The sequence below is a fragment of the Arachis hypogaea genome, chromosome 13 (genome assembly GCF_003086295.3).
Source record: "Arachis hypogaea cultivar Tifrunner chromosome 13, arahy.Tifrunner.gnm2.J5K5, whole genome shotgun sequence".
NCBI classification, from domain to species: domain Eukaryota; kingdom Viridiplantae; phylum Streptophyta; class Magnoliopsida; order Fabales; family Fabaceae; genus Arachis; species Arachis hypogaea.
The window spans coordinates 108,942,524-108,967,486 of record NC_092048.1 but is presented as its reverse complement, the minus strand read 5'-3'; the positions used below and the strand labels follow the sequence as shown (position 1 = coordinate 108,967,486).

Here is a 24,963-nt window from a genome sequence, read left to right as displayed (position 1 = left end):
TAAATCATGGGTTGCCTCCCATGGAGCGCTCTTTTATTGTCACTAGCTTGACATTGGAGCTTTCTTTTATGGTGGTTGAGGGTTGTAGTGCCTCAACTTGTCTCCCCTGACCGTGATCCTCCTCTTTGTTCTCTGGTGTTCAATTTCAGCATGTTCCAACGAGAGTATGTTGCTGACATTGTAATAGTCATCAGTCTGTCGGCTTGCTCCCAGTTGTTGATATATCAATTGCACTTTGTCACCTTTGGAAAGCCCCTCTGTTGGAATCTTCCTGTTCTTCCAACCCCTTTTTGTTTTGTTTCTGCGTTTCATCCTTTCTTTTGTTGACCTTTCTTTTCTGGCCGTAGGCTTACCTTGGGGATCTTTCATCCTTTCAGTGGCTAATACTCCCATATTCTCTTGGACTTCTTCATCAGTTTGCACAATCTTTTGCCTTGGGATGTTGTTGTGAATCGCCTTGTTGCTTTCTCCCTTTAATTGTGATTCTTCCTTGTCAAGTTCCATATAGTTTTTCTTCTCATTACCAAACTGTGCTTCTGGTAACACCTTCAGAGTGACACTCTTATCATGCATTCTGAGAGTTAATTCTCCTTCCTCTATGTCTATGATAGCTCTAGCAGTGGCCAAGAATGGCCTTCCCAGAATAATAGAGTCACCATCATCCCCTTCTGAATCTAGAACCACAAAATCTGCAAGGTATATGAAATTGTCCACCTTGACCAGAAGGTTTTCAATCATACCCCTGGGATATACTGTTGACTTATCTACTAGCTCTAGAGATATCTGTACTGGTTTAACTTCCTCTATATGCAGCTTTTTTACCAAGGAGGATGGTATTAAGTTGATACTTGCTCCTAGATCGCACATTGCTTTAGTGATGGTTAATTCCCCAATGGTGCAAGGTAGCAAAAAGCTCCCTGGGTCTTCAAGCTTAGGGGGAAACCCTTTTTGAATCAAAGCCCTGCATTCCTCAGTGAGCAGTATGGTTTCCTTCTCATCCCAACTTCTTTTCTTGTTGATAAGCTCCTTCAAAAACTTGGCATACAGAGGCATTTGCTCAAGTGCTTCAGCAAAAGGAATATTGATTTCCAGCTTTTTGAAAGTTTTGAGGAACTTGTGAAAATGCTGGTCCTTGGTTTCTTTGTTGAATCTCTGGGGATATGGCAGTTGAGGTACAAAGGTTTTCTCTGCTTGTTGCTTTTGATTCTTGGTTGGCTCTTCAACTGCTTCATTCCCTTTTTTTGGAATTTTTGATTGTTCCTCCTTTGCTTGAGTTTGCTTTGAAGCTTCCTTGCTTGCCATTGCATCATCATCATTGGCTTCCTCTGTGTGTGTTGGCTGTTCCTCTTCTATTGGTCTTTTACTGCTCTCTACTTGCTTCTTAGTGGTGTCATTGTTGCTCATCAATGTTCTCCCGCTCCTTAATTTTATCGCCTTGCATTCTTCCTTAGGATTTGGAATTGTGTCACTCGGCAGTGAGCTTGAAGGTCTCTCAACAGAAATCTGTTTGGAGATTTGCCCCATCTGTCTCTCTAGGCTCTTCAGGGAGGCTTCCTGATTCTTGGTTATCATTTCTTGGTGTTTCAACATTTTGTCTATCACGGCCTCCAAATTAGTGATTCTTTGGGCTTCAGGTGATACTTGAGGTGGGTTATGAGATATGGGTGGTGGATGGTAGGCATTTTGGTTGGTGGGTTGGTTATTGGATTGGTACTGGTTGGGGTTGGGGTAGTTGTTTTGAGTTTTTCTGTAGGGGTTTTGGTTAGTTTGCTGCTGGTTGTGGTTTTGGTTGCTTCTTGGGTTATTTTGGTTTGAGTTTCTCTGCCATGGTTGTTGGTTTTGGGTATGATTATCTCCCCATCTGAGGTTTGGGTGGTTCTTCCAGGATGGATTGTATGTATCACCATACACTTCATTTGGTCCTTGGTTGTGCATATACTGTACTTGCTCTTGTTGTTGTTCTTCTTGAGTTTCTTCATTTTGCCCCCATGTGGTTGATGGTTGGCTAGTGTTCACTGCTGCAACTTGGAGACTATCAATCCTCTTGGCCATTTGTTCAAATTGTTGTTGAATTTGCTGCTGCATCATCTTGTTTTGAGCCAAGATTGAGTCCACTCCTTCTAGCTCCATTACTCCTCTTCTTTGTGATGGTTGGCGGTTTCTTTGATGAGCAAAGAAATATTGGTTGTTAGCCACCATATCAATGAGATTTTGAGCTTCCTCTGCAGTTTTCATGAGTTGCAAGGAACCTCCAGCTGAATGATCCAAAGCTTCTTGAGATTTCAATGTTAAGCCCTCATAGAAATTCTGCAGCTTATCCCACTCAGTGAACATTTCAGGAGGACATTTCCTGATTAGAGCCTTGTATCTCTCCCATGCCTCATGGATGGGTTCAGCCTCCATTTGTGTAAATGTTTGTACCTCAGTCTTCAACCTTATGATCCTTTGAGGTGGGTAAAATTTGGCAAGAAACTTGGTTACCAAATCATCCCAATTGTTAATGCTGTCTCTTGGAAAGGATTCCAACCATTGAGTGGCCTTGTCTCTGAGAGAAAATGGGAATAGCAATAGCTTGTAGCTGTCAGGAGGCACACCATTAGTTTTAACAGTGTTACAAATCCTCAAGAAGGTGGATAGGTGTTGGTTCGGATCTTCAAGTGGTCCTCCACCAAAAGAGTAATTGTTTTGAACCAAAGTGATGAGTTGTGGCTTTAGTTCAAAATTGTTTGCGTTGACATTTGGAGTTAAGATGCTACTTCCACAATGTCTAGGATTTGCAAAAGTATAGGAAGCTAAAACTCTCCTCTGGGGTGGATTGTTATTGTTGTTGTCTGCTCCACCTGGTGGATTAGTTGAATGTTCCTCCATATCTTGGAATTCTTCTTCTGATTCTTCTTCTCCAACAATATTTTTCCCTCTTTCAGCTCTTCTTAACCTTCTAAGAGTTCTTTCGTCTTGTTCATGAAAGATGGGTGTATTTCTTCTTGTACCTGACATACAAGCAGAACATAAGAAATACACAAACCAGTGACACTTCAATCTATTGCTAGAATGAAGTTTTAGTTAGCTTAAGTAAATATTCAAATAGTTAGTGGGTTAATTGAAAATTAAAGGAACAGAAAATAAAAATGCTAGATCTAGATCACCACCTCACTTAATCATTGTCAATCTAATCAATCCCCGGCAACGGCGCCAAAAACTTGATGGGATATTTTCGTGGAAAAACGAATTTCTCCAAAACACCCAAACTTAACCGGCAAGTGCACCGGGTCGCATCAAGTAATAATAACTCACGGGAGTGAGGTCGATCCCACAGGGATTGAAGGATTGAGCAATTTTAGTTTAGTGGTTGATTTAGTCAAGCGAATCAAGATTTGGTTGAGAAATTTGTGATTTGCAGAATTTAAATTGCATAGAAAGTAAAGGGAATGGGTAATTGGCATGAAATTAAAGAGAACAGGAATTAAAGTGCTGAATCTTAAAGAGCAAGAAATTAAATGGCAGAAACTTAGAACGCAAGAAATGTAAATTGCAAAATCTTAAAGTGCAAGAAATGTAAATGGCTTGAATTGTAAAGGGAATGGGGAGTTGGATTTGCAGAAATTAAACAAGGAAATGTAAAATTGCAACAAACAGAGAAGTAAAGGATGTCTTGAATCAAACTGGATCTTAAAACAGAAATGTAAATAAGCATAAAAATAGTAAACAGGGAATGGGAAATGGGAAATCCGGATCTCAGGACCCAAGAGACTAGAAAACCAAGTCTAGATCTCAATGCCTTCCTAGATCCAACAAGCACAATTGCAGAGGAAATTGTAAATTTCAAAGAAAGTAGATGAAGAAGCAAGTAACCGAAACTGAAATTCAATTAAGCAGAAAATTAAACAAGATCCCAAGGTGAGATTGAAACAGAATTTCTTCAATTCTCCACCCAAGATCCAAGACAAGAAAAGTAAAGAGTGCTGGGCAGGAACAAGGAAGAAGAGAGATCAATTCTCCTCCCAAATTCTCTTGAATTAAAACAACAATGCTAAGAAAAATAAAAGTGAGCTCTAAGCAAACCGAAAAGAAAGCTATTCTGAAAAACTAAAAGGGAAGCTCCCTGAAAACTAAAAAGAGAAGCTCCTCTAAAACTTAAATCCTATGCTATTTATACACTTTCTTCAAATGGTCTTCAAGCCTTTAATTGGGCCTTTGCTCTTGATGGAATTGGGTTAATAGAGGCCTTGGTTGATTGCTCTTGGAGTTTGGAGAAGAACCGAATTGAACCGGGTTGGAATCATGAAAGTTTGAGTAAAAGTTGGAGTAAAAGTTAGGGGCTAACTTTTGCTCCAACTTTTCACATCAGCACCCTTGTTTTGCTGATACCAACGTTGGGGCAAAAGTTAGGGGTCTAACTTTTGCTCCAACGTTGGCCTCCCTTTGGTTATTCATGGCGCCAACGTTAGCCAAAACGTTAGGGGCTAACGTTGGCGTAAACTTTTGCTAGTCCAGGGAGTGTTTTTCATGCGCCAACGTTAGCCAAAAAGTTAGGGGCTAACGTTGGCGCAAACTTTTGCTCATCCAGGGGTGTTTTTCATGCCAAAAGTTGGCCAAAAAGTTAGGGGCTATCTTTTGCTCTAGCTTTTGCCCAAAAGTTAGCCAAAAAGTTAGGGGCTAACTTTTGGTCCAGCTTTTTGCTTCCTGGTTCATTTTCAATTAATCCAAAAGTTTGAGCTAAAGTTTGAGGCAAACTTTTGCTCAAACTTTTTGTTCTCTCTTCCTCCTAGCCATTCCTTCTAGCATCAACCTTTCTCCAAGCTTTCTTCACCTATCATTAATCAACCAAACACATCAAAGCTATGCTCAAAATCATGAGATATTCATTCTTTCACAATATGTGACAATTATAGCATAAAACCTCATGAAATAGCATGAATTCATACATGGTTGATTAAATCAAAGGAAACATGAAAATCTACCCAATTGGCTTGCTTTTGGCTCAAGAAAGTGCATAATTCAATTGAAAACAAAAGAAAAAGGCTAGTGAAACTAGGCTAAGATGACTTGTCATCAGGTGTGTGCTGGAGGGTAAGGACCTTTATCTACCACGCTTTATCCGGCATTTTATGGCCAGGGTCCATGTTCGCGGCACCCTCCCTTTTCCGTATCTGGTTACACAGCTAGGCCGTCGAGCTGACGTGCCATGGGAGGATGCCGATGAGAGACCACCAGCGGCGGACTGCAGGAAGATCATTCCTCACAGCAGGAACTTCCTAGCTCTGGGCTACAGACCACCACCCTTCACTGCTACTGATGAGACAGCCCCACCATCTGCTGGACCCTCTTCATCCACAGCTGCCCCTGCTACCACCACTGCACCTCCACTGCCTCTGAGCCCGTATACCGCCTCGTGCACCGCCTATTCTGACAGCTTGATCAGATGGAGCGCCGTAACCGGCGCCAGTATGAAAAATTGGAGCGGCGCAGCCAGCGACGCTATTCGCATCTGAAGCTGATGATCCGACAGGGTGGTGACATCCCCTCTGAGCCCGACACACCATCAGAGCCATCAGAGGAGGAGGAGGAGGAGCACGAGGAGAAGACTCACTTCCAGAAGGAGACCCATCAGCAGGCAGACACAGAGCAGGCTGCCCCACATCAGGAGGTTACGCATCAGATAGAGGCTGCAGATCCGGAGATCCTGATCCAGTCAGCACCGCCTCTACAGCAGCCAGACCCTCAGCCCACCACCACCACAGAGCCCCCAGCTACCATTCCTACCAGTGATGACACCCCTTCACACCCGGCTTGACTGAGCATCAGGGATGATGCTTCATTTTAAGTGTGGGGAGGTCGCCATCTCTGGCATTTTTATTTTGGTGAACCACTACATCTCTTTTTCTTTTATTTTGGATATTTTTCTGTATTTTTCTTTTTTTTCTGAGTACTTATACATTGCTGCTTTTATGTATTTTTACTCTACTTTTGCATTTTGCATTTCTAGTTCATATTTTTAGTTATTTAGTTTAGTTTGCAATTCTGACTTATTAGTGGATTAATTAGTATAGTTTACCCTTTTTAGCATAAGATAGCATAGTTAAATTGAAAAATATAAAAAGGAAGTAAGCTAGGAAATTGAACATAACAGATTTAAATCCATAAACCTTGTATATATAGCATTACATCATATAGTTAAGCTGACAACATTTCATCAAGGAGGAACATTAAAACTTTAAAGGCTACCTTAAATAATTTTTTTATGAGAATAATGGGAATTTTTAACTAAACCTGCATAACATATATTAATGATATATGATGCTTGAGTTAGAGAACACACAGCCTGTGAGTATTGAGCTTAATTGTATGGTTGCATTCAAACCATAATTTCATTCATGTGTGTTTCGTTTCTTTTTATTCTGATGTTCTTTGCTTTGCTTTAATCTATATGTCCAATTATAGAATATAGATACATGCCAAAAGAATGATTGAGGCCATCATTTATTTTAGCTCACTTACCCCAAAATAACCTAACTTTCACATCACCCTTGTTAGCCCCCTTGAGCCTTTAAAATCCCTTTTATTCTATTTAGCCACACTACTAGCCTTAAGCAGAAAAACAAAATAAAATCCCAAGTTGAATCCTTGGTTAGCTTAAGATAGAAAATTATAAATAGATTAAAATGCGGGAAACCTATTGGGAACATGGATGATAGAAACAAAAGGGTAGAAAAGTTAAAAGAAATAAAATAAATTTTGGAAAGCATGCTCATGAGAAATCAAAGTGATTCAATTACCATGTGCATAAAAAAAAAGTTATTTTTCAGCATTTAATAAAAGGGGATATAAAAAAAAAATTTCCCAATGCAAAATAAAAGCAATGCACATGGGATAAAAACAAAAATTGAAACATGAGCATGTAACAACAAGTGGGATAATATGGGAAAATTGGTAAAGAAGTTTTGTTCTACTAAATATGTATGTTAGGTGAGATCTTAGTCTAATTAAGGATTCACTTATTAGCTCACTTAGCCTTATACATATATCCTTACCTTCACCTTGGCCCCATTACAACCTTAATTAAAGACCTCATGACCTTTGGTATGACTGTACTCTATAATTGTTGATTGGTTAGATGAAGAACAAAGTGATAGAAAGTAAGAATAAAAAGAAAAATAGAGTGAATAAACCCAATAAACACTGAGTGACTAGAGGGTAAACACAAAATCCAGTGAGGGTTCAATAGCTCATCAGCATATATCTGTGCTTAAATTACTAATTGTTTTTTAAGTTTGTACAATATTTCCCATCTCATTTGCTAAAATGCTTTATTATTTAAGGGTTGGCTATATATATATATATACTCTTTGAGGATGTAAATTAATTTGACTACATGTAAGCTTTATATATAAGTGGATAAATTGGAATTGCATGACTCATTTAGATAGATGCATTTAGAATATGTTGCATTGCATAACATTCCACCACTTTAACCTTACCTTATTCTTTACCTTGGATTTAGCATGAGGACATGCTATTGTTTAAGTGTGGGGAGGTTGATAAACCCATATTTCATGAGTTATTTTGTGCTTAGTTTGAGTGATTTATTCAATCCTTCACCCACTTATTCATATTAATTGCATGGTTTTACTTTCCCTTCCTTATTATGTGATGTATGTGAAAAACATGTTTCCTAAGCTTTAATATTAATTATTTTAATTACCTTTATTTCCATTCGATGCCGTGATTAGTGTGTTGAGTAGTTTCAGATTTTCTAAGGCAGAATGACTTAAAGGATGGAAAAGGAAACATACAAAAATGGAAGGAAAGCACAAAACGGAGCTTCTGAAGAAACTGGCATCCACGCGATCGCATGGACGAAGCGATCGCGTGCCAAGCGCGAATCAGCAGCGACGCGGCCGCATGACTGACGCGACTGCGCGCCTTAAGTAGAACGCACATGACGCGGTCGCATGACTGACGCGACCGCGTGGCAAGCAAATGCTCTGAATGACGCGACCGCGTGACCCACGCGGACGCGTGACAGAGGCCACGCACCAGAAATTGCAGAAAACGCTCATAGCGAATTTTGAAGCCCTTTTTGGCCCAAATCCAAGTTCAGAAGGCATAGACCAGAGGTTATGAAGTGGGGGAATGCATCCATTCAGGGAGAGCTCACCAATTTTCACTTTCCATGATTTAGATTTAGTTTGAGAGAGGTTCTCTCCTCTCTCTCTTAGGATTAGGATTAGGATTTAGGACTTCTCTTAGTTTGTAAGAGTGACTCTCGATCCAGGTTTAATATTTACTTTAATGCTTTTATTTGTACCCATAAATGTTGCCAACTTGACTTATGAATCCTTCCCATGTTATGATTTGAATTAATGATTATTTGAGGTATTTCAGTTATTGATTGCTTTCTCCTTAATTTGTGTTACCATTGCTTCCCAGCTAAGGGCATTTTTATTCCAACAATTTTACTCTTTCCCTTTTTGGTCTTGGTTAAGAAATCAGTAACTCAACATTATTAAACTCAGCATAATTGATAATCGTTATCTTGCTAATTGAACTGAACTTCAATAATCCCAACTTTTTCTTAGGAAATAAATAGGATTCGAAGGTCAAACTAATTAGTCCCTTGACTTTCCTTTACTTTAGTAAAGGTTAACTAAGTGGAGTTTAGATTTAACTTTCATTATTGTTGAGAGAGATAACTAAGTTGGACTTCTAATTTCTCTTACCTTGCCAAAAGTTGCTTTACAGTGTTTGTTTATTTCAATTGCCATCTACTTTACTTGTCATTTAAATCACTTGCTTCTCACCTTCTAAACCCCGATTACAACCTTTATAGCCAGTAATAAGAACATACTTCCTTGCAATTCCTTGAGAAGACGACCCGAAGTTTGAATACTCGGTTAACAATTTTTAAAGGGGTTTGTTACTTGTGACACCCAAAACGTTTGCACGAAGGAATTTTTGTTGGTTTAGAGACTATATCTACAACGCGACTGTTTTTATGAACTTCTTTACTGGTAAAAATCCTGACGTCAAGCAACCAGGGAGTTTTCTAATGAAAAAAAAATCAGAGGTATAAAAATTATTCATCATATTCTTTACTTGATAAGACCATTCATTTTTTATGTTCTCACATTATCATATTTTATTTGGTGAAGTATATGAAGGTATTGCATGATATTCCAAGTTTACAGCTTTGGAAGAATACTAATATTGAACACTCCATTAGTAAATTGCTCTAACTGAAAAATTTAGGTTTAATTACTCTGTTGATCCCTATAATTTCGTGAAATTTTTAGTTAGATCACTGTACTTTTTTTCTTTTAATTGAGTCATTGCACCAAAAATTTTTTTAATTTGGTCCATACATTTTTTTTTCTTTTATTTGGGTTCCTATACCAATTTTTTTTAGTTAGGTCCCTATAAAATTAAGCCAATTGCTGCCAAGAAGGACCTAATTGAAAAAAAATTTGGTGCAGGGACCCAATTAAAAGAAAAAAAGTATAGCAACCTAATTGAAAATTTTGCGAAACTATAGGGACAAATAGAGTGATTAAACTAAAAATTTATTATCAAATTTCTCATTATTATGCTAGGCAAATAATTTTTTAATATTTCCAAATATCCATTTTCTAGTTACAAATGAATATTACTCATAATTTCTGATTTTTTTTCTATTTGTGTTGCCATTGGAAACATGTACAAATGAAGATATGACATTTCAAGTTGCAAGTTGAAAGACCTTTGTCATAGAGCTCCTTTAGCTGATTCCAGAAGTAATAATCTAATATACATCGGGCTGAGATGTGTTACATGAGAAGAAAAACAATTATATTCAGATGCAAAGACAACGAATATCTAGTGTCTCAAGACACCATAACAAGCATGACGATATAAAATATACAGTCTGAGAAAATATTTTGTATCCTCAAATACTGCATGCATGGGGCTTATGATTGTACACCAAAAAGGTAATTTTGTTGTGTACAAATAATTTTAAGATGGCTCAAAACATGGCCAAAAAAGCGTAAAGTTTTTTCTATACGTGTTGGGCCAAAAGGATGAAACCCCAAAAAGAACACATTGAGGAGTTGAATTTCTCTTTAAGTGGAAACTAAATTGGTGGAAGTGGATTGGTTGAATTTGAAGTGTAAAGAATGTTATTTAGTTAGAAATGAATCAAACTAGATGTCCCTTCACTAATGTCACATGCCATGAGCACTCTTTTACCCGAATACCTCTTTGCCACAAACACCCGAAATAGTGTCAGAAATGCTATCTTAACTTGTGGAGATTAACTTTTTCTTTACACCCATTTTAGTTAAAGAGACTTAAAATAATGGGAACACCCCAAAATACCTTCTGCTAACTACCATATTCAGTAACAAGCCTTAGGATAGGCTGATGATATTGTAACCATTGAATAATGTATTCTCCCTTTAAAATAGTTTAAGATTATAAAAGGACATCAATCCACTTCTCTCGAAAGAATTTTCTAAAAATTGGAGAGATCATCTTTATCCTTTGCTCTCCTCTAATTATTTTCATTATTCTTGACTTTTTTCATCAAATTCAAACAAGTGAATCTACAAAAATATTATTCAAGTGTTCCACTAGAACACCTGATAGCAAGTTTTACTTAACCCTTGTCCACTTTAAAAGAACTCATTTATTCTTTTGTGACATTAGTGAAGGTCTCAACACTTATTCTCTACTATTATTTCTTATTTTTAGTTCTTATGTTGCTTATTTGTCACTAATAAAAGTATTTTTTTCACAAATTTTTTTACTCTTAATCTCTTCTCTTAATATTTCTTTAGTTAATATATTCCCACAAAACTACGCTCAAATCAAGTTCTATATAGCAAAATGTAAGAACTAAATAATATTAGGTGGTATTTATGGTGGCTTTATAATGCATGGCTATGTGATAGGGGAATAAAGTAGAGTCTGATACATGAAAGTTTCTTTTAATTACTAGCTTTTGATTCATGCAAATGCACGGGACCACATAGCCTTTTTTTTCACCACATGAAAAAAAGAAAGAGAAAACTACCATCAATTCACAGCAAAAAAAATTTGATTATGGAACTTTTTTATGGTTATTCTCGAAGATGGAAACATGGGGTATTGGATAGGGAGTGGTGGGCTCACCCTTCTCGCGGTGGGTGAGATACTAGTTTTTTTAGTTAGTCAAAAAGTATCTCACATAAAGCAAGAATAATTTTTTAGTTTTTCTAAATTTTTTAAAATTGTACCTTGCTATTAGTGAAAAGGAATTTGCTTTTTATTTTAAAAATTCATAACGTCGCCAGCGAGAAGGAATTTCGGTTTTTTTTTAATGAAAAACATGATTGGGAAGGAATAATATGACATTTTCAAACATTCATATACTGCGAGAAGTTTTCTTTGTCAGATTGAATTGACCAAGTCAGTATATCATTTCATGCGAAATATTAATATTTAATATTATTTTAAACAAAATCTTACTATTTTGTGACAAAAGTAGTTAAGAAATTAGTTTTTGTTCCTATATAAATAAGTTAACCTCACATAAGCTAATAAGCAAAGTATATTCATTCACTTTCTTCTACTTCTATGTTCTTAGTTGTGATTTCTTTTAAAGTTTTAGAGTGTGAGAGTATTAGAGTTTGAGAAGTTTTTGTTGAAAACAATGGAAGCTAATGTGTGTTTATTAGTATATTTTGATGGTGAGATTATACCATATATAAATGTGGGTGTGAAATTTATTTCGATGAATCCAACATTATTTATTATTTCTTGCATAATGTCTATAAGAATTACGACTAATTAACTGGTTAATTAATTAAATTAATTGCTTAAAATAGGATATAAAAATTTAAAATGTTAATTAGAAAATTTAAATATGATTTTTGGACTCAATAGATTTTTTTGAGTTGAAAAATATAATTTTCTGCGGAAAATTGCGTAAAAATACGTACCGGTAAATTAGCTAGCAGTATCGGCTTAAATCTGTCCGATATTGTGTGAGAGCAGTAAAAACTGTAGGAAAACTTAGAAAATAATTAAAGTTGAAAACTGGACAATAATTTTAAAGGTTTGACCCAAAGTTGGAGCAAACGGGTCAAAAACGCTAACGGGTTGGACTGGGCCCAAGTTGGGCCCAAGCCTAACCCATATATACCCTTAAGTGAGGTCATTTCAGCCTCATAACTTAACATTACAGCTGCATGAATTGAGAGAAGAAAGGGGGAGTGTCACTATTCACCACCAACTTTCGGTGGCTATAACTCGAGCTACAGTTCTCCGATTCGCGTGCCGTTTACGGCTATGCGAAGCTCTCATCGAACCTTTAGTTTCATCTAACTTGTGTTGGTAAGATTTTGAAATTTTCTCTCCTTTTTGTAGCCCTAAGAAATTCAAAAATGTGGGAGTTGGTTTTGAGTGAATTTTTGTGTTTTGATTGATTCGGTGGTATCTAAGATTGGACTATTGGTAGTTTGTGCCCCAAACACCATCGGAGAAGGTAAGAAAACTCTTTACCTTGTGAATTTGTGAAATTGATGAACCCTAGGTGTTGATTTATGATAAAATTACATATGTCTAGCTTGACTTGTGAATTATTGGAGCTTTGGATTAATTGTTGGTGATTGGAGACTTGGTGTGGACACAAATTTGGTGTACAGCACATATTGGGAATCGGCCAAGGTATGGTTTCGATTTTCTCTATGTAATATGTAATATTTCTGGACATTTAGGCTAGTGGACCATAGAATAGGATCGAAATTGATTGTTGATAATTGTGATGTATGATGATTTTGATGATTGTGATGATGATGGTAAATGATGATGTTGAATTATGAAGTTGGGTGGAATAATGATGATTGTGTGGAATGATAACGAATTATGATGTTTGTTGATGTTGAGATAGGATAAGTGATGCTTATGAATAATGAGATTATGTTAAAGTTGTTGATATCAGAATCTTGATGTAGAAATTGTGGAAATTGTTGGGTTTATGGTGGATGAATGGATTGAGTTAGATGTTGAATTGATTGAGTTGGAATGGAAAGGTAAAGTATAGTATTTGGGAGGGTTGTATGGTGAAATTGAATAGGCTTTGAATTGGTTTGGTTGTGAATTTTGAAGGTTTGAGAACCTAGTGAACTTTTGGTAAAAACCAGTTTTTGGTGAACTTTGACGGATGATATCTTGAGCAACAATTTTTGAAATTAATTGAATTTCATATCAAATTAAATATAATTTAAAGAGCTTTAAAACGGTATATATTTTGCGAAAATCGAAATTTTGTAGTAAAGATATGATCGTTGGAAGTTGGTGACAAAAATTTGATTTCTGTGACGTTGCAGAAATTGTGAGTTCTGGTTTGTGTGCGCATGCACACTGTTGTGCGCGTGCTCTGAGCAGGGGCCATGTTTTTACTTGTACGTACGCACACCCTTGTGTGCACACACACCCTGTGAAATTTTGAAAACGTGCGTACACTCTGGTGCGCACAGACACACAGGGATATGCCTACTGTTGGGAGCGTTCGCACGCTCTTGTGCGCACACACAACCTGCGAAAAATGCAAGTTGTACGTACGCACAACATCATGTGTACGCACACGTTGGGAAGTGCCTTCTGTTGAGGGTGTTCGCACGTATCCATGCGTGCATACAAAATGGAAACTTTTACTTTGTGTGCATACGCACACCTCTATGCGTACGTGGTGCACGAAATTGTGATTCACACTTTTCACAACTCCGCACAATTAACCAGCAAGTGCACTGGGTCATCCAAGTAATAAACCTTACGTGAGTAAGGGTCAATCCCACGGAGATTGTCGGCTTGAAGCAAGCTATGGTCATCCTTGTAAATCTCAGTCAGGCGGATTCAAATGGTTATGAGGATTTGATAATTAAAAGATAAATAAAATATAAAATAAAATAAAGTTACTTATGTAATTCATTGGTGGGAATTTCAGATAAGCGTATGGAGATGCTTTGTTGCTTCTGAACCTCTGCTTTCCTATTGCCTTCTTCCAACCATGCGTTACCTCCTTCCATGGCAAGCTATAGGATCCTCTCAGTGAAAATGGTCCTCTACGGTTTCTACACGGCTAATCAACTGTCAGATTTCTCGTCTCGGATGAAAAATACCAGGTACAGCTACCGCATGGCTAATCATCTGTCGGTTCCCATTGGCATCGGAATAGAATCTATTGATCCTTTTGCACACTGTCACTTGCGCCCGACATTCGCAGGTTTGAAGCTCGTCACAGTCATTCCTTCCCGGATCCTACTCGGAATACCATAGACAAGGTTTAGACTTTTCAGATCCCAGGAATGCTGCCAATTATTCTAGCCTATACCACGAAGATACTAATCTCACGGACTCGGTCCGTGTATTAGATATCCAAGAGAATATACTCCGGCTGTCGTCCAATGACTATGTTGAACATCATGTAGACCGCTTTGTGGTTGTCAGGCACGCGGATATTGGCTAAGCGAGTAACAAAGATTGGGTGATTGTCACGGGTCACCCCTTCATTCTGACTTAACTGAATTAAGTACGAGAGTATATCTTAGAGAAGAAGTAGGCGTGAATTGAATAGAAAACAGTAGTAATTGCATTAATTCATGAAGAACAGCGGAACTCCACACCTTAATCTATGGGGTGTAGAAACTCCACCGAAGAAAATACATAAGTGAAAGAGGTCTAGGCATGGCCGAATGGCCAGCCCCCAAACGTGAACAATGGTCTCAAAGATCAAAGTCATCAAAAGATATTCCAAATATATTCCAAAGATGTAAAATAAATCTCTAAAAGTAGTTTTTATACTAAACTAGTAACCTAGGTTTACAGAAAATGAGTAACTAAGTGCATATAGTGCAAAAATCCACTTCCGGGGCCCACTTGGTGTGTGAGCTTTACACGTGCATAGGCTCTTCCTGGAGTTAAATGCCAGCTTTGGTGCCAGTTTGGGCATTTAACTCCAATTCTGGTGCCAGTTTGGGCGTTTTACGGCAAGATGTTTTAGGCTGGCTTTGGACGCCAGTTTGGGCCATCAAATCTCGGGAAAAGTATGAACTATTATATATTGCTGGAAATCCCAGGATGTCTACTTTCTAACGCAATTTAGAGCTCACAAATTGGGCTTCTGTAGCTCCAGAAAATCTACTTCGAGTGCAGGAGGGTTAGAATCCAATAGCATTTGCAGTCCTTTTTCAGCCTCTGAATAAGATTTTAGCTCAAGTCCTTCAATTTCAGCTAGAAAATACATGAAGTCACAGAAAAATACAAAAACTCATAATAAACTCCAGAAATGTGATTTTTGAATAAAAACTAATAAAAATATAATAAAAAGTAACTAAAATATACTAAAAACTATGTAAAAACAATGCCAAAAAGGGTATAAATTATCCGCTCATCACAACACCGAACTTAAATTGTTGCTTGTCCCAGAGCAACTGAAAACAAAATAGAATAAAAAGAAGAGAATATACACTAAATTCCAAACTTATCAATGAAGATTAGCTTCAATTAGATGAGCGGGACTTGTAGCCTTTTTGCTTCTGAACAGTTTTGGCATCTCACTTTATCCTTTGAAGTTCATAATGATTGGCATCTATAGGAACTTAGAATTCAGATAGTGTTATTGATCCTCTTAGTTCAGTATGTTGATTCTTGAACACAGCTACTTTATGAGTCTTGGCTGTGACCCTAAGCATTTTGTTTTCCAGTATTACCACCGGATACATAAATGCCACAGACACATAACTGGGTGAACCTTTTCAGATTGTGACTTAGCTTTGCTAGAATCCCTAGTTAGAGGTGCCCAGAGCTCTTAAGCACACTCTTTTTGCTTTGGACCACGACTTTAACCGCTCAGTCTCAAGCTTTTCACTTGATACCTTCACGCCACAAGCACAAAGTTAGGGACAGCTTGGTTTAGTCACTTACTAGGATTTTATTCCTGTGGGCCCTCCTATCCATTAATGCTCAAAGCCTTGAATCCTTTTTACCCTTGCCTTTTGGTTTAAAGAGTTATTGGCTTTTTCTGCTTGCTTTTTTCTTCGCCATTCTTTCTTCTTTATTTTTTTCGCAAGCTTTGTGTTCTTCACTGCTTTTTCTTGCTTCAAGAATTAATTTTATGATTTTTCAGATTATCAATAACATTCTTTCTTTTTTATTATTATTTCAAGAGCCAACAATCTTAACATTCATAAACAACAAATTCAAAAATATGCACTGCTCAAGCATTCATTCAGAAAACAAAAAGTATTGCCACCACATCAAAATAATTAAACTAATTTCAAGATAGAATTCGAAATCATGCACTTCTTGTTCTTTTGCAAATAAAAATATTTTTCATTTAAGAAAGGTGAAGGATTCATAGGACATTTATAGCTTTAAGACATAGATACTAGACACTAATGATCATGTAATAAAGACACAAACATAGACAAAACATAAAGCATATATTTTGAAAAACAGGAAAATAAGAACAAGGAAATTAAAGAACGGGTCCACCTTAGTGATGGCGGCTAGTTCTTCCTCTTGAAGATCTTATGGAGTGCTTGAGCTCCTCTATGTCTCTTCCTTGCCTTTGTTGCTCCTCCCTCATGGCTCTTTGGTCTTCTCTAATTTCATGGAGGAGGATGGAATGCTCTTGGTGCTCCATTCTTAGTTGCCCCATGTTGGAACTCAATTCTCCTAAGGAGGTGTTGATTTGCTCCCAATAGTTTTGTGCAGGAAAGTGCATCCCTTGAGGCATCTCAGGGATTTCATGATGAGGAACTTCCTCATGCTCTTGTTGAGGTCCATGAGTGGGCTCTCTTGTTTGCTCCATCCTTTTCTTAGTGATGGGCTTGTCTCCTTCAATGAGGATGTCTCCCTCTATGACAATTCCAACTGAATTGCATAGGGTACAAATGAGATGAGGAAAGGCTAACCTTGCCAAAGTGGAGGGCTTGTCTGCCACCTTGTAGAGTTCTAAGGATATGATCTCATGAACTTCTACTTCCTCTCCATTCATGATGTTATGGATCATGATAGCCCAGTCTATTGTAACTTTAGACCGGTTGCTAGTAGGAATGATAGAGCGTTGGATGAACTCCAACCATCCCCTAGCCACGGGTTTAAGGTCAAGCCTTCTTAGTTGAATCGGCTTGCCTCTTGAGTCTCTCTTCCATTGAGCTCCTTCCACACAGATGTCCATGAGGACTCGATCTAACCTTTGATCAAAGTTGACCCTTCTAGTGAAAGGGTGAGGATTTCCTTGCATCATTGGCAAGTTGAATGTCAACCTCACATTTTCCGGACTGAAATCCAAGTAATTCTCCCGAACCATTGTGAGCCAATTCTTTGGGTTCGGGTTCACACTTTGTTCATGGTTCATAGTGATCCATGCATTAGCATAGAACTCTTGAACCATTAAGATTCCGACTTGTTGAATGGGGTTGGTGAGAGTTTTCCAACCTCTTCTTTGAATCTCATGTCGGATCTCTGGATATTCACTCTTTTTGAGCTTGAAGGGGACCTCGGGGATCACCTTTTTCTTAGCCACAACTTCATAGAAGTGGTCTTGATAGACCTTTGAGATGAATCTCTCCATCTCCCATGACTTGGAGGTAGAATCAATTGCCTTCCCTTTCCTCTTTCTAGAGGTTTCTCCGGCCTTAGGTGCCATTAGTGGTTATGGAAAAATAAAAAAAGCAGAGCTTTTTCCACACCAAACTTAAAAGGTTTGCTCGTCCTCGAGCAAAAGAAGAAAGAAAGGAGTAGAAGAAGAAGAAAAGGAGGAGATGGAGGGTAGTAAAGGTTTTGGCCAAGGAGGGTAGTAGTGTGTATGATGTGTGAAATTGAAGGTAGTGAGGAGGGGTATTTATAGGGTAGGAGAGAGAGGGAATCCGTGTGAGAATGGGTGGGTTTGGGAGGGAAATGGTTTGAATTTGAATAGTAAGGTAGGTGGGGTTTATGATGGATGGATGTGAATGGTGAAGATAATATGGGGAAGAGGGTAAGATTTGATAGGTGAATGGTGTTTGGGGAAGAGGTATTGATGTGATTGGTCAAGGGTATTTGGGAAAGAGTGTTATAGAAAGGTGTGAAGAGTAGAGAAGAAGAGGTGGGGTATGTGGGGATCCTGTGGGGTCCACAGATCCTGAGGTGTCAAGGAATTCTGCTCCCTGCACCATTCTGGTGTTCAAACGCCCATTGTGTGCCAATTCTGGCATTTAACACCAGCTCTGCTATCTTTCCTGGTGTTAAATGCCAGTTCTGCTACCTTTCCTGGCGTTAAACGCCAGTCTGCTGCCCCTTTCTGGTGTTTAACGCCAGCCAGACACTAGACACCGCTTTCTGGCGTTAAACGCCCAGAGTACTGCCCATTCTGGCGTTTAACACCCAAAATGCTGCCAGGCTCTGCGTTAAACGCCCATTCTGCTATCATTACTGCGTTTAAATGCCAGTAAGTCTGTTCTCCAGGGTGTGCTATTTTTTATGCTGTTTTTCATTTTGCTTTATTTCTGCAGTTGTTTTTATGACTTCACATGATCATCAACCTAAAGAAAACATAAAATAACAATAGAAAATAAATAAATATAATTAAATAACATTAGGTTGCCTCCCAACAAGCGCTTCTTTAATGTCAATAGCTTGACAGTGAGCTCTTGGAGAGCTTCACAGAGACTCAGAGCCTGATGATGGCCTCCCAACACCAAACTTAGAAGTTGAGTGTGGGGACTCTGTTTGACTCTGTATTGAGAGAAGCATTTCATGCTTCCTCTCCATGGTTACAGAAGAAGATCCTTGAGCCTTAAACACAGGGTAGCCCTCATTCAATTGAAGGACTAACTCTCCTCTGTCCATGGTGCACGAAATTGTGATCCCTGGTAATGGCTCCAAAAACTTGGTGCTCTAATATTAATTTATAATTTGTCACAACTTCGATACAACTAACCAGCAAGTGCACTGGGTCGTCCAAGTAATAAAACCTTACGTGAGTAAGGGTCAATCCCATGGAGATTGTTGGTATGAAGCAAGCTATGGTCATCTTGTAAATCTCAGTCAGGCGGATATCAAATGGTTATGGAGTTTTCGAATAATAATAATAATAAATAAACAGAAAATAAAGATAGGAATACTTATGCAAATCATTGGTGAGAATTTCAGATAAGCGTATAGAGATGCTTTCGTTCCTCTGAACCTCTGCTTTCCTACTGTCTTCATCCAATCATTCCTACTCCTTTCCATGGAAAGCTTTATATAGGGCATCACCGTTGTCAATGGCTACATCCCATCCTCTCTGTGAAAAAGGTCCAAATGCTCTGTCACGGCACGGCTAATCATCTGGAGATTTTCGATCATACTAGAATAGGATTCACCCTCCTTTTGCGTCTGTCACTACGCCCAGCACTCGCGAGTTTGAAGTTCGTCACAGCCATCCCTTCCCAGATCCTACTCGGAATACCACAGACAAGGTTTAGACTTTCCGGATCTCATGAATGGCCATCTATGGGTTCTAACTTATACCACGAAGACACTAATAACTCGGACTCGGTCCCCTGTATTAGATATCCAAGAGATATTCATTCTAGCTTGTTTGCATGTAGAACGGAAGTGTTTGTCAGGCACGCGTTCATAAGTGAGAATGATGATGAGCGTCACATAATCATCACATTCATCATGTTCTTGGGTGCGAATGGATATCTTAGAAGCGGAATAAGTTGAATTGAATATAAAACAGTAGTACTTTGCATTAAATCATGAGGAACAGCAGAGCTCCACACCTTAATTTATGGAGTGCAGAAACTCTACCGTTGAAAATACATAAGTGATGAAGGTCCAGGCATGGCCGAATGGCCAGCCCCCAAACGTGATCAATATGATCCAAAGTTGAGCTAAAAATCCTAAGATCCGAAGATATAAATACAATAGTAAAAAGTCCTATTTATACTAAACTAGTTACTAGGGTTTACAGAAGTAAGTAATTGATGCATAAATCCACTTCCGGAGCCCACTTGGTGTGTGCTTGGGCTGAGCTTGAAGTTTACACGTGCAGAGGCTTCTTTTGGAGTTGAACGCCAAGTTGTAACGTGTTTTTGGCGTTCAACTCTGGTTTGTGACGTGTTTCTGGCGTTTAACTCCAGACTGCAGCGTAGAACTGGCGTTCAACGCCCTTTTGCGTCATCTACACTTGGGCAAAGTATGGACTATTATATATTGCTGGAAAGCCCTGGATGTCTACTTTCCAACTCTGTTGAGAGCGTGCCATTTTGAGTTCTGTAGCTCCAGAAAATCCACTTTGAGTGCAGGGAGGTCAGAATCCAACAGCATCAGCAGTCCTTCTTCAACCTCTGAATCTGATTTTTGCTCAAGTCCCTCAATTTCAGCCAGAAAATACCTGAAATCACAGAAAAACACACAAACTCATAGTAAAATCCAGAAATGTGAATTTAACATAAAAACTAATAAAAACATCCCTAAAAGTAACTAGATCTCACTAAAAACATACTTAAAACAATGCCAAAAAGCGTATAAATTATCCGCTCATCACAACACCAAACTTAAATTGTTGCTTGTCCCCAAGCAACTGAAAATCAAATAGGATAAAAAGAATAGAATATACTATAAATTCCAAACTATCAATGAAACATAGCTCCAATCAGATGAGGTTCAGAATGATTGGCATCTATAGGAACTCAGAGTTCAGATAGTGTTATTGATTCTCCTAGTTCAGTATGTTGATTCTTGAACACAGCTAGTTTATGAGTCTTGGTCGTGGCCCTAAGCACTTTGTTTTCCAGTATTACCACCGGATACATAAATGCCACAGACACATAACTGGGTGAACCTTTTTAGATTGTGACTCAGCTTTGCTAAGGTCCCCAATTAGAGGTGTCCAGAGTTCTTAAGCACACTCTTCTTTTGCTTTGGACATTGACTTTAACCGCTCAGTCTCAAGTTTTCACTTGACACCTTCACGCCACAAGCACATGGTTAGGGACAGCTTGGTTTAGCCGCTTAGGCCAGGATTTTATTCCTTTAGGCCCTCCTATCCATTGATGCTCAAAGCCTTGGGATCCTTTTTATTACCCTTGCCTTTTGGTTTTAAGGGCTATTGGCTTTTTGCTCTTGCCTTTTGGTTTTAAGATCTTTTGGCTTTTTCTGCTTGCTTTTTCTTTTTCTATATTTTTTTTTCGCCATTTTTTTTTCTGCAAGCTTTGTATTCACTGCTTTTTCTTACTTCAATAATCATTTTTATGATTTTTTAGATTATCAAATAACATGTCTCCTTGTCATCATTCTTTCAAGAGCCAACATATTTAACATTCATAAACAACAACTTCAAAAGACATATGCACTGTTCAAGCATTCATTCAGAAAACAAAAAGTATTGTCACCACATCAATATAATTAAACTAAGTTCAAGGATAAATTTGAAACTCATGTACTTCTTGTTCTTTTGTTTTTTTAAAACATTTTTCATTTAAGAGAGGTGATGGATTCATATTCATTACTTTAAGGCATAGACACTTAAACACTAATGATCATGTAATAAAGACACAAACATAGATAAACATTTAACATAAGAAAACAAAAAACAGAAAATTTGAGAACAAGGAAGAATGAGTCCACCTTAGTGATGGTAGCGTTTTCTTCTTGTGGTACCAATGATGTCCTTGAGCTCTTCTATGTCTCTTCCTTGTCTTTGTTGCTCCTCCCTCATTGCTCTTTGATCTTCTTTAATTTCATGAAGGATGATGGGGTGCTCTTGATGTTCCACCCTTAGTTGCTCCCAATAATTGTGTGGAGGAAAATGTATCCCCTGAGGTATCTCAGGGATCTCTTGATTTGCAGTCAAATGTTCTACCACTGAGCTATAGACCCTTGATGGAAGCTTTTGTCTTTCCTTTCCTCTTTTTAGAGGTTTCTCTGGCCTTAGGTGCCATCAATGATTATGGAAAAACAAAAAAACTATGCTTTTACCACACCAAACTTAGAATGTTGCTCGCCCTCGAGTAAAAGAAGAAAGAATAGTAGAAGAAGAAGAAGATATGGAGGAGATGGAGGGATGTGTGATTTGGCTATATGGGTGGGCTTAGGTGGAAAAGAGATTTTGAATTTTTGAAGGTAGGTGGGGTGTATGGATGTGAGTGGTGAATGGAAAACAGAAGGGATGACTGTGAATGGAGAGAGAGAAGGTGATATAGGATTATGAGGAGGTAAGGTGAGTGGAGGTATGTGGGGATCCTGTGGTGTCCACAGATCCTGAGGTGTCAAGGAATTACATTCCTGCACCAAATAGGCATGTAAAATGCCTTTGCATGCAATTCTGGCGTTTAAACGCCGAATTGGTGCTTGTTCTGGGCGTTCAGCACCCAGATGCAGCATGTTTCTGGCGTTGAACGCCAGTTTTATGCTTGTTTCTGGCGTTCAGCGCCAGCTTTCCTCATTGTGCATTCCTGGCGTCTGAACGCCAGGATGCTGCTTGTTTTGGCCGTTCAACGCCAGATCCATGTTCTGTTCTGGCGTTGAACACCAGCCAGATGCTCCTTACTGGCGTTTAAACGCCAGTAAGTCCTTCCTCCAGGGTGTGATTTTTCTTCTGCTGTTTTTGATTCTGTTTTTAATTTTTCTATTTATTTTGTGACTCCACATGATCATGAACCTAATAAAACATGAAAGAACAATAAAATAAAATTAGATAAATAAAAATTGGGTTACCTCCCAACAAGCGCTTCTTTAATGTCAATAGCTTGACAGTGGGCTCTCATGGAGCCACACAGGTGATCAGGTCAATTTTATAGACTCCCAACATCAAACTTAGAGTTTGGATATGGGAGTTCAACACCAAACTTAGAGTTTGGCTGAGGCCTCCCAACACCAAACTTAGAGTTTGACTATGGGGGCTTTAGTTGACTCTGTATTGAGAGAAGCTTTCTATGCTTCCTCTCCATTGTTACAGAAGGAGATTCTTGAGTTTTAAACACAAGGTTGTCCTCATTCAGTTGAAGGATCAATTCTCCTCTGTCTACATCAATCACAGCTCTTGTTGTGGCTAGGAAGGGTCTTCCAAGAATGATGGATTCATCCTCATCCTTCCCAGTATTCAGGGTTATGAAATCAGCAGGGATGTAAAGGCCTTCAACCTTTACTAACACGTCCTCTACTTGTCCATAAGCCTATTTTTTGGAATTGTCTGCCATCTCTAACGAGATTCTAGCAGTTTGTACCTCAAAGATTCCCAGTTTCTCCATTATAGAGAGTGGCATGAGGTTTATTCCTGACCCAAGGTCACATAGAGCCTTCTCAAAGGTCATGGTGCCTATGGTACAAGGTATTAGGAACTTTTCAGGATCCTGTTTCTTCTAAGGCAATCTCAGTTCATCCAATGCATTTAGTTCATTGGTGAACAGGGGATGTTCATCTACCCAAGTCTCATTACCAAATAAATTGGCATTCAGCTTCATGATTGCACTAAGGAACTTGGCAACTTGCTCTTCAGTAACATTCTCATTCTCTTCAGAAGAGGAATACTCATTTGAGCTCATGAATGGCATAAGGAGGTTCAATTGAATCTCTATGGTTTCTAGATGTGCCTCAGATTCTTTTGGTTCCTCAAAAGGAAACTCCTTGTTGATCACTGGACGTCCCAGGAGGTCTTCCTCCTTGGGATTCACGTCCTCCTCTTCCTCCTTGGGTTCGGCCATGATGGTTATATCAATGGCCTTGCACTCTCCTTTTTGATTTTCTTTTGGATTGCTTGGGAGAGTACTAGGAGGGATTTCAGTGATCTTCTTACTCAGCTGGCCCACTTGTGCCTCCAAATTTCTAATGGAGGACCTTGTTTCATTCATGAAACTTAGAGTGGTCTTAGATAGATCAGAGACTAAATTTGCTAAGCTAGATGGATTCTGCTCAGAATTCTCTGTCTGTTGCTGAGTGGATGATGGAAAAGGTTTACTATTGTTAAACCTGTTTCTTCCACCATTATTAAAGCCTTGTTGAGGTTTTTGTTGATCATTCCATGAGAGATTTGGGTGATTTCTCCATGAGGGGTTATAGGTGTTTCCATTAGGTTCACCCATATAATTTACCTCTGCTATTGCAGGGTTCTCAGGATAATAAGCTTCTTCTTCAGAAGATGCCTCTTGAGTACTGTTGGATGCGGCTTACATTCCATTCAGACTCTGAGAAATCATATTGACTTACTGAGTCAATATTTTATTCTGAGCCAATATGGCATTCAGAGTATCAATTTCAAGAACTTCCTTCTTCTGAGGCGTCCCATTACTCACAGGATTCCTCTCAGAAATGTACATGAACTAGTTATTAGCAACCATGTCAATGAGTTCTTGAGCTTCTACAGGCGTTTTCTTTAGGTGAATGGATCCACCTGCAGAAGTATCCAATGACATCTTAGCTAATTCAGACAGACCATCATAGAATATATCCAGGATGGTCCATTCTGAAAGCATGTCAGAAGGACACTTTTTGGTTAGTTGCTTGTATCTCTCCCAAGCTTCATAGAGGGATTCACCTTCTTTCTGTCTGAAGGTTTGAACATCCACTCTAAGCTTACTCAGCTTTTGAGGAGGAGAAAACTTGGCTAAGAAAGCCTTGACCAGCTTATCCCAAGAGTTCAGGCTATCCTTAGGTTGAGAGTCCAACCATATTCTAGCTCTGTCTCTTACAGCAAACGGGAAAAGCATGATCTTGTAGACTTCAGGATCTACTCCATTAGTCTTAACAGTATCACATATCTGCAAGAATTTAGTTAAGAACTGAAAGGGATCTTCAGATGGAAGTCTATGAAACTTGTAGTTTTGTTGCATCAGAGAAACTAATTGAGATTTAAGCTCAAAATTGTTTGCTCCAATAGTAGGGATGGAGATGCTTCTTCCATGTAAATTGGAATTAGGTGCATTAAAGTCACCAAGCATCCTCCTTGCATTATTATTATTTTCGGCTGCCATC

General features: G+C 38.5%; 1 non-coding gene across 1 annotated transcript; it reads left to right on the top strand.

The window, feature by feature from the left end:
* Positions 1 to 24,458: 24,458 nt before the first annotated feature.
* LOC112738684 (small nucleolar RNA R71) lies at positions 24,459 to 24,566 on the top strand. The gene has a single exon (XR_003169630.1). It is a non-coding gene; the product is annotated as a small nucleolar RNA R71 (small nucleolar RNA).
* Positions 24,567 to 24,963: the final 397 nt, after the last annotated feature.